Source organism: Macaca nemestrina, chromosome 8, assembly GCF_043159975.1.
Source record: "Macaca nemestrina isolate mMacNem1 chromosome 8, mMacNem.hap1, whole genome shotgun sequence".
Lineage (NCBI taxonomy): Eukaryota > Metazoa > Chordata > Mammalia > Primates > Cercopithecidae > Macaca > Macaca nemestrina.
In genome coordinates, this window is record NC_092132.1 from 29,459 (window position 1) to 43,766 (window position 14,308).

Consider the following 14,308-nt stretch of genomic DNA (forward strand, 5'->3'; position numbering starts at 1 on the left):
AGATACTGAAGATAAAGGAAGAAATCTTACCAGAACTTACTTTATCCAATTAAAGCAGAGCTCCCAGAAAAATACAGCTGCCATTAACTCCATCCAAGGAGTTTCTTGCAAATTCAGCTGCCATGAAGACAGTGTACTCTTTCCCATTAGCATTGATAAATGAAAATGAAATCCTAAGCTCCCAACTGACTGAACAGACCAGCTCTTGGCTGAGGGAACCCCAGAGTAACTTTCAAAACTGAGTTCTCAGCTTGGCCAGGATGGGATGATGGGGGTCAGATACACCGCATTATTCCCCCTCGTTTGCTAACCATGATGAGGCTTTCTTCCCTAAGGATTAAACAGAAACCAGCCCTTTCAAAGGTGCCACCACTGATATCAACCTCTCCTTTCTTGCCTAATAAGAGACCACCCATGATGGAGAGGTTCTGGCCTGTGTACAGAGGATGCACAGAGCGAGTTTTCATGTCCTCTGCTTCACCTTTTAATGTCAGAGGGCTGAAAACTCTACCCTGGGATCGTGCTAACACTGCCATCTTTTGTACATGGGACCCATGAAGAAGCAAGAAACAATTACACAAGCATGCATTTCTCCTTTCATAAATATTCATGACTCCTCCTAGAGTTTATTAAATATATGTTTTTGCCAATTCCACTCAGCATAAATTACTATTTCCTTTACATCTCCCTTGAAGCATCTGTTTCTCCCTCCAGCTTCTGGCTGGAGGCTATGCTTCCCAGTCTGTGAGAAGGACAATCCTGCAGGCTGCAACTCTTTATAGGAAATAAATCTCTCATTGGGTGTGGTGGCTCATGCTTGTGATCCCAGCACTTTGGGAGGCCAAGGCAGGTGGATCACCTGAGGTCAGGCGTTTGAGACCAGCCTGGCCAACATGATGAAACCCTGTCTCTACTAAAAATACAAAAAATTAGTCAGGCTTCGTGGTGGGCATCTGTAATCCCAGCTAATTGGGAGGCTGAGGCAGGAGAATCGCTTGAACCCAGAAGGTGGAGGTTGCAGTGAGCCGAGATCGCACCATTGCACTCCAGCCTCGGTAACAAGAGTGAAACTCTATCTAAAAAAAAAAAAAAAAAAAAAAAAAAAAAAAAAAAAACCATAAAAATAAAGAAATGTCTCCTTTCCAAATTTATGAAATTGTCATTTTGTTAATCATTTTGGATGCTGAAGAACTTGTAATCCAATGAGTAGAAAAGTTGGTAGCCCATTTATGGCTGTCAACCTGCCAATTCTCAGGAGTTTGTATGATCCTAAATCTGAAAGAATCTTATCCCATTAGGATTCTTGTCTCCTTTTCTGTTGCCTTTGCCCACTGGCTCTGCCAACAGGGGTCTTTCTTTCTCCTTGGCTATCTTTGGATATGGGGGCTCCATCTTCTGTACCACCTTAAGGAATGCCTTTTGCATGCATGGCTAAGTCATTGAAAAGCCTACAGTTTCAGTAACATTTTGAGTGAGTACTCTGTGAAGCTGGGTTGGAATCTCAGGCTTCTTTGTCTGGAAGGTAACTCTTGGGACACAAGTTTCTTATCCTAGCTTTGGTTTTGAGGCCTCTGTGTTCTCCTCTTGGGTTGGAAGTTATTCCTGGCTTTTTGTTTCATGGTGTCTCTGTGATCTTGATCTTGCTCTTTTCATGGGAACTTCTCAGTTGACTAAATTCTCCCTTCTCAAACCTCTGCTGACTATGTGTTCCACCAATATGGAGCTAATTCTGTCTACTTCCTTTCCTGTTTGCATGACTTTACTAAGAATTATTTAGAACTTAAATGGCTCCTTTGAGAAAATTTTTATCTTCCAAAATGCCTCCTTTTAGATCTTTCCCTTCCCATTTGAGTCTCTCAACTCCCTATGATCACTGAAACTTTAGGCACCCTGCTCCATGCCTTGGAGGCTCTCAACATGCTCAAGAATCTGCAAAAGCAAACACCTGGGGCTGAAAAATAAAACAGGAAAAAAAATTATTTCTCAGCCTCTGTAAGATTGTATGTCAAAACAAAAGAATATCTTACAAATCTCCAAAATTATTAGTGAGAAAAAAGCTTTAGCCCTCATATGAAGAAGGTAAAAACTTGTTCCATTTTCCAGAAACACAGTTATAATACAAATAAAAAATGGGGCAAAGACAAAAACCAAGTCTTCTGTATAAACTAGTAAATTTTGTATTATTGTAATCACATTAGTCAGGGTTCTCCAGAAAGGCAGAATCAATGTGATATATGTAGATAGATAGATGAGAGAAGACTCATTAGGGGAATTGGTTCACATAATTATGGAGGCTGAGAAGTTCCACGATAGCCTATCGCCAAGTTGGAGAACTAGGAAAGCGTAGCATGGCTCAGTCCAGGTCAAAAGGACTCAGAATGAGGGAAGCCAATGGTGTAACTCTCATTCTGAGGCCAAAGGCCTGAGACCCTAAAGTTCTGATGTCAAGGGCAGGAGAAGAAGGATGTTTCCATTTCAGAAGGAGATAATTCCCCTTTCCTCTTCCTTTTTGTTCTATCTGGGTTCTCAACCAATTGGATGGTGCCTGTATTCATCCATTTATACACTGCTATGAAGAAATACCTGAGTCTGAGCAATTTATAAAGAACAAAGAGGTTTAATGGGCTGACAGTTCCACATGGCTGGTGGGGCCTCACAACCATGGTGGAAGGGGAAGCAAAGACGTCCTTCTTCACATGGCAGCAACAAGGAGAAGTGCTGAGCCAAATGGGAAAAGCTCCTTATAAAAACATCAGATCATGAGAACTCACTCACTATCATGAGAACAGCATGGCAGTAACCACCACCATGATTCAATCACCTCCAACTGGGTCCCTCCCACGACATGTAGGAATTATAAGAACTACAATTCAAGATGAGATCTGAGTGGGGACACAGCAAAACCATATCTGTGCCCATCTACATTGGGTCAGGGTTATCTCAGTGACTTCCAGAAATACCCTCACACATATGCCCAGAAATTGTGTTTTACCAGCTGTGTGTCTCTTAATCCAATCAAGTAGATGTCTAAAATTAACCATCAGAATATTTATGCCTGATTCATGGCTGAAATTTCAGGATGAAAGCTATGAAATCTCTATTTGTGTTTGTATGTCTATTAATGTGTGTTATGTATATGTGATATTTTCTTAACTCAGGTTAGCGTTGCAAAATTCATTTATAAAATTCTTTAAAAGTGTTCTATTCTAACTTGGCTTGGAAAAACATAAGCATTTATAAATAAATATTCACCAAACTCCTAGAAATATAGGAACTGATCAAATGTTTTTTAAGTTAACACGATTTGGATAAAACTTAGTTAAATAAGGTTAATATAATATTTTTGGTGTAATAAAACAACTATGTCTTCAAAGTTACCACTATCGAATATAAAACAAACATAAATTCCTATTCTGCTTGAGTTCTACTCAAATAAGCTAATATTATACTTACTAGAAATGTAAAATCTTAAAGCTTTTAAATTTGATTCTAATTAAGTTGTCATTCTTATGAAAAACATTATTTCTTTTTTATGGTGAAAAGATATACATATATTTAGAGTTAGTCAGTTGGACTCGGTTTAGATGATCCCAATTTTGTTGCAACATCCAAAGCATCATAATCAGGAGCGAGTCGAACATATGCCTTCTTCTCTTTATCAGGTCGAATCAGGATGTTGACTGTGGCCACATCCATGTCCCAGAGCTTCTTCACAGCCTGTTTAATCTGGTGCTAGTTGGCTTTAACATCCACAATAAACACAAGTATGTTGTTTTCTTCTATCTTCTTCATGGCCGACTCAGTGGTCAGCGGAAACTTGATGATAGCATAGTGGTCAAGCTTGTTTCTCCTGGGGGTGATCTTCCGAGGATATGTGGGCTGCCTCCGGAGTCGCAGTGTCTTGGGCCACCTCAAGGTGAGTGACATGCGGATCTTCTTTTCTGTATGTTGTTGTGGACACCTTTCAACACTGCCTTCTTGGCCTTTAAAGCTTTGGCTTTGGCTTTAGGAGGGGCAGGAACTTCCTTCTTCACTTTCGGTGCCATCTTGTGAAAAGCGAAAAACATTATTTCAAAAATAATTTGTTTACTGTAAATCTGCTTAATAGTAGTTTCCAAAATACTTTTGGTAATTTTTAACCTTAAAGTTAAGCTAAGTAAAAGATTTGCATTAAATATCTAGACCATTTATAAATAAGATACAATACTAAAACATTAATTACTGAACATAAATAATTCAAGTTTATATAATTTTCGCTTCTTATTTTTACAGAGAGACTAAAGATATTTTGGACCATTAATTAACATGTTTTTGTCTACCACAATGAGAAATTGTACGATGAGGAAACACATCCATGTAGATGTTGGGAGATGGTATACTCATACATTTTCTAACCTACTATGGAATGCTAATATATGACAGTTTATAACTGTTTACTTGTTAGTTTTCTCTGGAAAATAAAAGATTACTAAGTATTAAAATTATAATCAATATGTGTAAAATAAAACTACTAGAAGCAATAGAATAACTAGAAACAACTCTATGCAAAGCATGCAAGAAAAGTAGGGCATGATTCACAAGTAAAGTAGGATGTCTTTTTTATAAGGAAAACCTTACAAAAAATACAAATAAAAAGAGATATCTAACCTTCCCTGTGTTATATTTGTATCAGTAAAATGTTGTTTTCAGAAATTATATAAAACTCCTGGAAATTTGTCAATGTCCTCCTTATCCATGCTATGTGCCAGTATAGAGTTATGAGTCATAATTCCAATTATTATTTTAAATGTTGTGCCGGGTGCAGTGGCTTATGTCTGTAATCCCAGCACTTTGGGAGGCCGAGGTGGGTGGATCACAAGGTCAGGAGATCAAGACCATCCTGGCTAACACGGTGAAACCCCATCTCTACTAAAAATACAAAAAATTAGCTGGGCGTGGTGGCGGACACCTGTAGTCACAGCTACTCGGGAGGCTGAGGGAGGAGAATGGCGTGAACCTGGGAGGTGGAGCTTGCAGTGTGCTGAGATCACGCCATTGTACTCAAGCCTGGGTGACAGAGCGAGACTCTGTTTCTAAATAAATAAATAAATAAATAAATAAATAAATAAATAAATGTTGTATGCCACAGAAAAAATCAAATATCCTTTTCAACTGTGGTATAATCACAGGCATTTCATACTCTTTGTCATTTAGATATTATTTCCCCCTGATGCTTTCCTGAAAGCTCCTGCGATCAGCCACAGGTCAGAATGTTCATCTCCGATACAGGACTCCCTCTGAGACTCATGGAAAAGAGTATGACAGGTACTCTGGTTAAAGACTTCTGATGATATTGCTTAAATAACTTTAAGACCATACACTTGACTCAGTGAAGATCTCCAGAAGCCTGGTGGAGAAATTGATGGGGTCATGAGACTGCTAACCCAAGATCCAGCAAGACTGGAATTGATTACGTGGCACTGAATGAACTGATGAAAATTGATTATAATTTTATAGCTTTTTAGAGCATTGCTGGTTCTTTAATGTTCTAGTTTCTGAATTTAAGAAATCTCTTTCTCTTAATTTAACTGTAACTTACAACAATTTAGTAGATTATACTTTTGTAAACAGAAATGAAGCATTTATCTTTTTTTCCCTGCCTAATCTCTCCAGAATTTTGAAATTCTTGCTGAACACTCTTATTTTCATGATGATATAGTTATTAGCAAAAGTCCAGTAAGAATCTGTTCACCTTATAACAGGACATAATTGGAAAATTTGGTTATATTATCAAGGTTTTTACTGGAATATCATATTTTGGAAGTGTACTTAAGATCAGTTATGACCAGCAATTTTAAGGAAGTAAGGTTGACTATTATGGAGACAATGCTTACAAAGCACTGTGAGAAATGGGAAAGTTCTTATTCAAAGATTGTAAAAAGTCACAATTTCTTACTATAAGATTGCTATCCACTATTTGTGTGTGTGTGTGTGTGTGTGTGTGTGTGTGTGTGTGTGTGTTCCAAATCAGTTGTCCTAGCTTGCTCTGGCATGCCTGGACAGAACTAGACAAGCCCCAGCCCATAGTGTATGCCATTCCTTATTTGGAGATGCTTCCTTAACTATCCCTGGCAACTTCCTTTTCTTTCTTTGTTCTATTCCCCTTACCTAATTAAGAAAGTTTTAAACTAATAGCCAATTGGGTAAAGTGTAAAATGTGAGGTCCTATTCCAGCCAATGGTAACTGGACACAGCAGTAGGGTAGACACATCAGGTTATAAGTAACTCTGTCTCCTTTGTTCGGTGTGCTCTTGTGGCTGGACAGCTATTGAGTAGCACCCTTTCTGCAGAAAGTAAAGCTCGCCTTGCTAAGAGATTATTTGTTACCATGTTAATTCTTTTTTTTTTTTTTAAGAACACCAAAAACTTCATTCCCAACAGCACTCTGAGAAAAGTCAGCCTGATACTTACATTACAGGGTTCACAGCCTTACAGGTTAGTAAAGAAGGTCATTTCCTGGTAGGCCCAGGAATTTAGGGATATTTGGGGGGACTCAAGAAGAGAGGAATTCACACAAAGCTACAAGGATTGCAGCTGAAATTTGATAGTATGTTCTTAGCTTGGCTTTTAGCCTGAATGAGGCCTTTAAAAGTCAAATCTGAGATTCTGTATGAAAACTTCCAGCAAAGAAACTTGAAAGCACCTATGTGGTCATCTCCTGTTCTTGCTGCACTTACGTAAATAATCAAGCAAAATCTAACAAAATTATACTTAATTTTAAAACAAGAATAGTCTTACTTTGATTATGGTCAAAAATGATGGTTACTACAGAGAATAATTTTATGTTTCAATGGAAAACTATAACTTGGCCGGGCATGGTGGCACATGCCTATAATTCCAGCACTTTGGGAGGCCAGGAGTTCAAGATCAGCCTAGGCAACATGTTGGAAACCCCATCTCTACCAAAAATATAAAAATTAGATGGGCACGATGATATGTGCCTGTAGTCCCAGCTAATCAGGAGGCTGAGGAGGGAGGATCACTTGCACCAAGGAGGTAGAGGATACAGTGAGCTGAGATTGTTGCACCTTTGCACTCCAGCCTGGGTGACAGAGCCAGACCCTGTCTTGAAAAAAAATTTTTTTAAAGGAAAGCTATAGCTATTATGGGTTATCAGATTCTAGTCTTGTTTCTTGTTTTTGGGCTATTTTTACCTCTTTGTAAACTGGATCCTGCATCTGATGAATTTTGTCCCACAATGATACTTGTGGAATAAGAAGTCAAGTATTGTCTCTCCTACTAATGTATCTATTGTCAGCTAATTTGAAGGTCTCCAACCCTGGAACAAAGTTAGAAGAGGCAGGTTTTGCTCCCCAAAATGCATAACCAAACTGTGGTACATTCATGCAATGGAATACTATTTAGCCATAGAAAGGAACAAGCTATCAACTCACACAAAGACATGAGTGAATCTTGTATGCACATTGCTAAGTGGAAGAAGACAGTCTGAGGAGAATACACACAGTGTGACCTCATTTAATGAGACACTGCAGAAAGCAAACTACACAGATGGGAAACCATTGGCTCCATGGGGTGGGGGTTTCAAGCATTTCATATGATACTTTAATAGTGGGATACCTACCACAATGCATTGGTCAAAATACGCAGAATTTTACAACCAAATGGGTAAATCAAACTCTATTCAAATTAAATAAAATTACTCAGGATGTGGAGTATCCCAGGACAGAATACATCATGTGAAAAATAATTTAACTATGCTACAAATTACTATGGTTTGGATGTGGTTTGTCCCTGCAAAAACTCATGTTGAAATTTGACCCCCAATGTGGCAGTGTGGGGCAGTGGGGCCTAGTGGAAGGTGTTTGGGTCATGGGGACGGATCCCTCATGAATAGATTAATGTTCTCCATGGGGATGAGTGAGTTCTGCTCTCACAGGAATGGATTAATTCCTGCAGGAGTAGGTAGTTAACAAGAGTCTGGGTTCCTTGGCTTCCCTCTTGCTTTCGTTCTTGCTATGTGATCTCTGGTGCACCCCTTGCTCCCCTTCCACTTTCCACCATGAGGTGAAAAAGACTGAGACTCCACCAGATGCAACTGCCCAATCTCAGACATTCCAGGCACCAGTATTGTGAGCCAAAAGGACCTTTTTTATTTATAAATTACCCAGCCTCAGGTATTCTGTTACAGAAGCACAAAACAGACTAAGACACAAAAGTAGGAAAAAACTCACTGAAGGTGTAGGGAAAATGGTGTTGACCTAAGTCACTTTGAAAATTAATAGAATCCGTATGCTGAAGGCAAACGAACTATACTTCATCACTGGATTCTATTTTATAAAGTTCTTTCCAACAGAAGCAATTGTGAACAATTGTAAAACCACAGTATCTGTATCTGGAATAAAACAATGACTTACATAAGTTGCAGATGGTAGGAACCAGGTCTCTCACTGTTGAAGTGGGAGGTTACAAATTAGCAACGGGAGAAGGCTAGAATGATTCATGTGCTAGTAGATCAGAGGTGGAGACATGAACGTAAACTTATGTTTAGTTTAATATAGATACACACAGTTCTACATAGAAAACTTTATAATTAGGTGTGTATAGGTAGGTTACACACACACATATACTTCCTAGCATTGCTAATGAGGAACAAGTGCTCATTCAACAATGTGCTCATTCGGCAGCCAGATGTAAGTTTTCCTACCATTCTGAAAGGAATCAGGCTCTTTGAAGAAATGTCTGATACTAGAACTGGGACAGTAAATATAGGAGTCGGGATAATCTTGAAGTATCAGAAAGTAAGTAAGTACTAAAAAAAATTAAAACATATCAAAGAAAAATAATAGCCAATAACAACAGCTACTGATGGCCAACACAGGAATGAATTGTAGTGTTGAATAATAATTAAAGCTGAAAGTAATTATCTAGGTGTCTGTATTTGAATACACAGGTGAATAAGAAAACAGAGTTGCATAGAAATCTCCTTTGCAAAAGAATTCCAAGTAATTGATGTAGACACTCAGCCATCAATAATGTGGAGCCAACTCCTCACTCCGTAAGTGTGGGCTCTGCACAGTGACTTGCTCCAAAAGAACACATGCAATATGGGCAAGGAGGAAAAATAACTTCACAGTGGAGAAACCTGACAAACAGTAGCTCTTCCAAATGATCCAAGTGAACATCAAAGGTGACAGTTCACCTTGAGAACATGCAGTGACAATGGGGGACATTCTACAATATTCCTGACCAATCCTCCTCAGTACTATCAAGGTCATCATGACATGGAAAGCCTGACACACTGTCACAGCCAGGAAGAGCCCACAGGGACGTGATGACTACATGTCATGCATGATCCTGGATGGGATCCTGGGTCAGAGTAAGACAGAACCAAGGGCATCCAAATGAAATATGAACTTTAGTTAATAATAGTCTATCAGTATTGGTTCATTAACTATGACAAATTATGTAAGATATTAATAAGCCATGTGAGACACACTGATAGAAGATGTTAATAAGAGATGAAACTAGATTGCAGCTACATGGGAAATCTCTGCATTTTTGGGGGGGGCAATTTCTGAGTCAGTAAAAAAAAAATGATGTAAAATAAAACTTTATTGAAAACAGTTATATTTTTTGAATACTTCTTTGTTTAATTATTTATACCACGAATTACTAGTAATTGACACTGTTAACTAGTCCTGTTTTTTTAAATAAGAGCATTTATGACACAAAAAATTAAACAGTGCAGATTGATATATAAATCAAAACAAATGCTCTTTACATGTTTTCTGTTAGAGTAGTCACACATATGTGTAAACTTAATTATCATATTTTTTTCTTGTGCTGTAGTTGTCTCCTGGTTCATTCTCTAAAATGCTGTTCGCCTTAGACCAGGAAAAAAAAACCTTACAGACTCTGTTTCAATTCATGGCTAAATATTTTCAAAACAGTGACTTTGTAATAATATGTTCCAATGGAAAATTGATTCATTGTGATGGGATCACTTATTCCAAAGACTTCTTGTCTTTATTTCGTGTCCATGGCTACCTTTTAGCCATAATACAACAGAATCAAATATTAGCCACTGGGAAAAAATATTCAAAGAAAGAAAGTACATGAAGAGAACTTATGACCATGATGATTCAATGTTTTACCACAATGCTTTCTAAAACACAAGAGTGTAAAAGGATATTCAAAGTCAATTTCCTCAGTGAGGCTTTGCAGAAAATGAGGAAACTAGAGAAACAAAAATGGCAGGACATTCTACAGGTGATTTTAGATGTTGCTATGTTTTACGGGAAAAAAATACTTTTACCTTTTAAAGAATCAGAAAGAATTATTGGAAACCCAAACTCTGGAATGTTTGCAAATTTAGTTGAGCTTCTGTGTAATTATGTTTATATAGCTAGCCACAAAGTTGATGATTTTTAAAAAATCTGTGCCTTATTTGTGTAATAAAATACACAATGAATAATTAAGGCTCATAGGAAAACATGTTAGACCTTGTGAAAGGAAAATCAATCTTGGGGACCCAAAATCACTAAACTAAAGGGAAAAGTCAAGCTGGGAACTGCTGAGGGCAAATCTGCCTCACATTCTATCCAAACTTACCCATCTGCTTACCAAGAGAAATGCATATCTGATTGCCTCATTTGAAGAGAGTAATCAGCAATGCAAAAGGATGAAACCGGCCGGGCGCGGTGGCTCAAGCCTGTAATCCCAGCACTTTGGGAGGCCGAGACGGGCGGATCACGAGGTCAGGAGATCGAGACCATCCTGGCTAACACGATGAAACCCCGTCTCTACTAAAAAATACAAAAATCTAGCCGGGCGCGGTGGCGGGCGCCTGTAGTCCCAGCTACTCGGGAGGCTGAGGCAGGAGAATAGCGTAAACCCGGGAGGCGGAGCTTGCAGCGAGCTGAGATCCGGCCACTGCACTCCAGCCTGGGCGACAGAGCGAGACTCCGTCTCAAAAAAAAAAAAAAAAAAGGATGAAACCATTTGTCTCTTACCTACCTATGATCTGGAAGCCCTCTGTCTGGCCTTCTCAAATTTCTGGACTGAACCAATGTACATCTTACACATATTGATTGATGTCTCATGTCTTCCTAAAATGTATACAACCAAGCTGAGCCCCTGCCACCTTGAGCTGTCTCAGATTTTCAGGGTTCACACATGTAATGTAGGATGTCAATGTTCATAAAAGAGATATTGTTCTATCTACTATTACAAATATGCTGCCAATTAACCTTAGACTTTCTCAACAAAATAAAAAATGTTGATGAGGTACAAATAATATATTTAAACTTAAATAATGTTGCAAGTTTTAATATGGCTACTTTTCAATTTTTCAATACTATTTTTTACTACTTTAACACTGTAAGAAAAATTAGTAATTAAAATATGAATAAAAGTGTTTACAGTGGGGTGCACATGTTTCCTCCAGCCTCTGCCCATCCCCAGCTTTCATCCCAACTGTCCTGATGGTGGCTCTAAGCATTGCTCCTTTCTCTGTACCAAGATCTCTCCCCAGAAACAAACCCAAATCTTACCATATGTTATGGCATGCTGTGATGATGAACAGCGACGAGCAGCCAAAGCCTCAAGGCAGGGAGGCTTTTGTAAAACAAGACTTGTAGAATGTAACATGTGAAAGTAAAGCCCATAGCAGACCTCCCTCCTCAGCACATGGGGAGCAGACAGGAAGCTTTTGCCTCACCTACCTCAATGGCCTGCAGCAACATCTCCCCAGGTCAGTCTTAAGGACAACAAAACTCTGGTCTTCAAGGTGGACACGCTACTAGGTGCTCCAAAGCCATGGTGCCTCACTCTCAGGTGGGTCCCGAGGAGAACAAAGCTCTGGTTCTAATCCTAACCCTAACCCTGTCCCAGGACTTTGACCCTGAACCTAAACCCTGATCCCTACCCTGATCCCTAATTCTGATCCTTACTTTGACCCTAACTTTGATCTTGACCCTGACCATGACCCCACCTCAAACCATACTTCTGGCCCTGACTCTGAGCATAATCCCTGTTATTATGTTTACGATCTATCTCTAGTCTTACCCTCTAGTGGTAAATAGCTGTACCCAAATGCACTTTTAAATTATTTAACTTCTTTTCCTTGAATTCTCTAAGGACATCCTAAAGGAAATGTCATTATGTATTTTGTAGTCCCTCTGAGTGGCATGGCTTCAGATAAGTTCTAATACTTTGCAAGACATAAAAGGTTTGGAGAGTGACAGCACTGGGTTTTTTGGGATGCATGTTGGCATTCATGATAGCCATTGGTGCTGTTCTCCAAATATTTTCAGTTCACTTTTTATGAATGCATTCTTACTGTTCTATCCCACCTACTTAAATTTTCACATGGCCACATGACTTTTTTTTTTCTTTGCCAATGGAGGTGAGAAGAAAATAACATGTGACTTTTTCAGGAGAAATTTCCAAGAAACAGAGTTCTATTCCACATGCTTTTCTCTCTTTTCTGTAGCAATGAGGATCTTATAGATGGTCCCTCCTTCTGTCTGGATTCCTGTGTTAGGATGATACAGCACAGAGCTACCTCTCACCTGACCCATGATGAGATGTATATAAATGAGGAAGAAGATTTTTGAGCCACTGAAATTTGGAGGTTGTCTGTCACCACAGTTTAACCTAGCTCCCATTGACTGATGCAAGGCTGAAGAATGAGTCCAAACTGGATCTGGACAAGACATGTGAAGAGCACTCCAGGTTGAGTAAAATTCAAGTGTTTTCTCAAGATAACAGTGAGCACGACATGTTATTGGGTGGGTGTGGGATAAATAAGGTATATCAGGTGAGAATAATGAGAAACTAAACTTTAAAAGATGGTGCTGATTTGGACTGTGGAGAGATTCAAATGCCCTGCTTAGCATTTGAGATTGTGATGGTTGAACAAACTAATTAAAAGCCCTAAATGAAGACTTGGGATAAATATCTGAGGGTGTCTAATATCCCAATTTTTCATCCTAGAATTGGCAGAGTCCTTGACCCCATTCTAGTGAGACTTCCAAAAGAAAAAAGACCTACATTTCTTCAACAACCCACATTGAGAGACTTTCCTGCACTTTTGACCTGTGGCTAACACTCCTCACCTTTCATTCTGTCATCAGCATTTTGGGGAAACGTCTTTAACTCTCTATGATTTACAGGTTATTAAGTGGCCTTTATAATTCCCTCCAGAGGTGGAAAGGACTAATGATGATGGTGTCTCAGCTCACAGCAGCAAGCAGGCATGTGTGCTCAGCAGTCACGTGGCTCATCTGCTAGGAGCTTACTAAATACGATATTCTACAATGTTGCTTAACACAAGGGGAGACGCTCCTGACTCAGAGGGTTTAATTGCTTGCCTACTTCTTTTTCTGCGCTCTTGGGCTCCTAAAATGAAAAGAACCCTGGGGTTATAAAATGAGTCAAAGGGGTGCCAGCCGTATCACAGCAAAATAGATTCCTAAAAAATCCCTGGCCTAAGATGACAGCCTTGGCTGGATAAGTTTGAATGTGCCGATAGCGCACATGAGAGAGTGAAGGTGGTTGAAATGTTCATATTAAAGAATTTCCACCCAGATTGCAAGAAAAGAGAGAGGAATGGAGATGGCAGCATGACTCCCTACAATAAAAGCAGATGTTTTGAGATTACTTATATCTGTTCTGACAAAAATTAAAGACAGAAACCAAAGTTTAGCCTGAGGCTAAAATTGATTGGGCAATAAGCCAGAGGCACATATGACATAGACAAATTTAAACATTTCTCCCTTATATTAATAGAAATACTAAACTTACAAATAAATTGATTCCAAATAAAACAAATATTCAAAAAATTTGATGAATAAACACTGGGGTCTACAGTAGTATTTGAAGGAGATCTCACAAACAGATTTGGTTTTTGAAGGTTAGAACTGATGGTCTAGAGAATTCATTGCATTCCAGAGAGAGAAAGGAGGAATTTCTTGGGTTCCTTCAGGAATGAGTCTAGCTTTGCCTCATCTTTGTTTGAACTGTGGATACGGCGAAGAAAACATGATGATTTCACCAATTTAAGGTGCAAAAAGTCACTGGGTTCTCTAAGAAGCCTGGGATTCTTCTGCTGGAAAAATAAGTTTGTTGAGAAAAAATGAGTTGAGGAGGCTGTTACTGAAGTGAAGCAGAATTGTTTTTACATAATCTGCTCATTACCCACTCTGTAGTGTGGATAAAAATTATTCAAGCAAAAGTCCTCTTACTGTTCCTGGAATGCATTGGATACAGAACAGATTAGTTTTTTTCCCTCAGAACACAACCACAA

At 38.9% G+C, this 14,308-nt stretch overlaps 1 pseudogene; it reads right to left on the minus strand.

The window, feature by feature from the left end:
- Nucleotides 1-1,282: 1,282 nt before the first annotated feature.
- Nucleotides 1,283-14,308, minus strand: part of LOC139355717 (large ribosomal subunit protein uL23-like) — a 40,625-nt pseudogene continuing 27,599 nt past the window's right edge.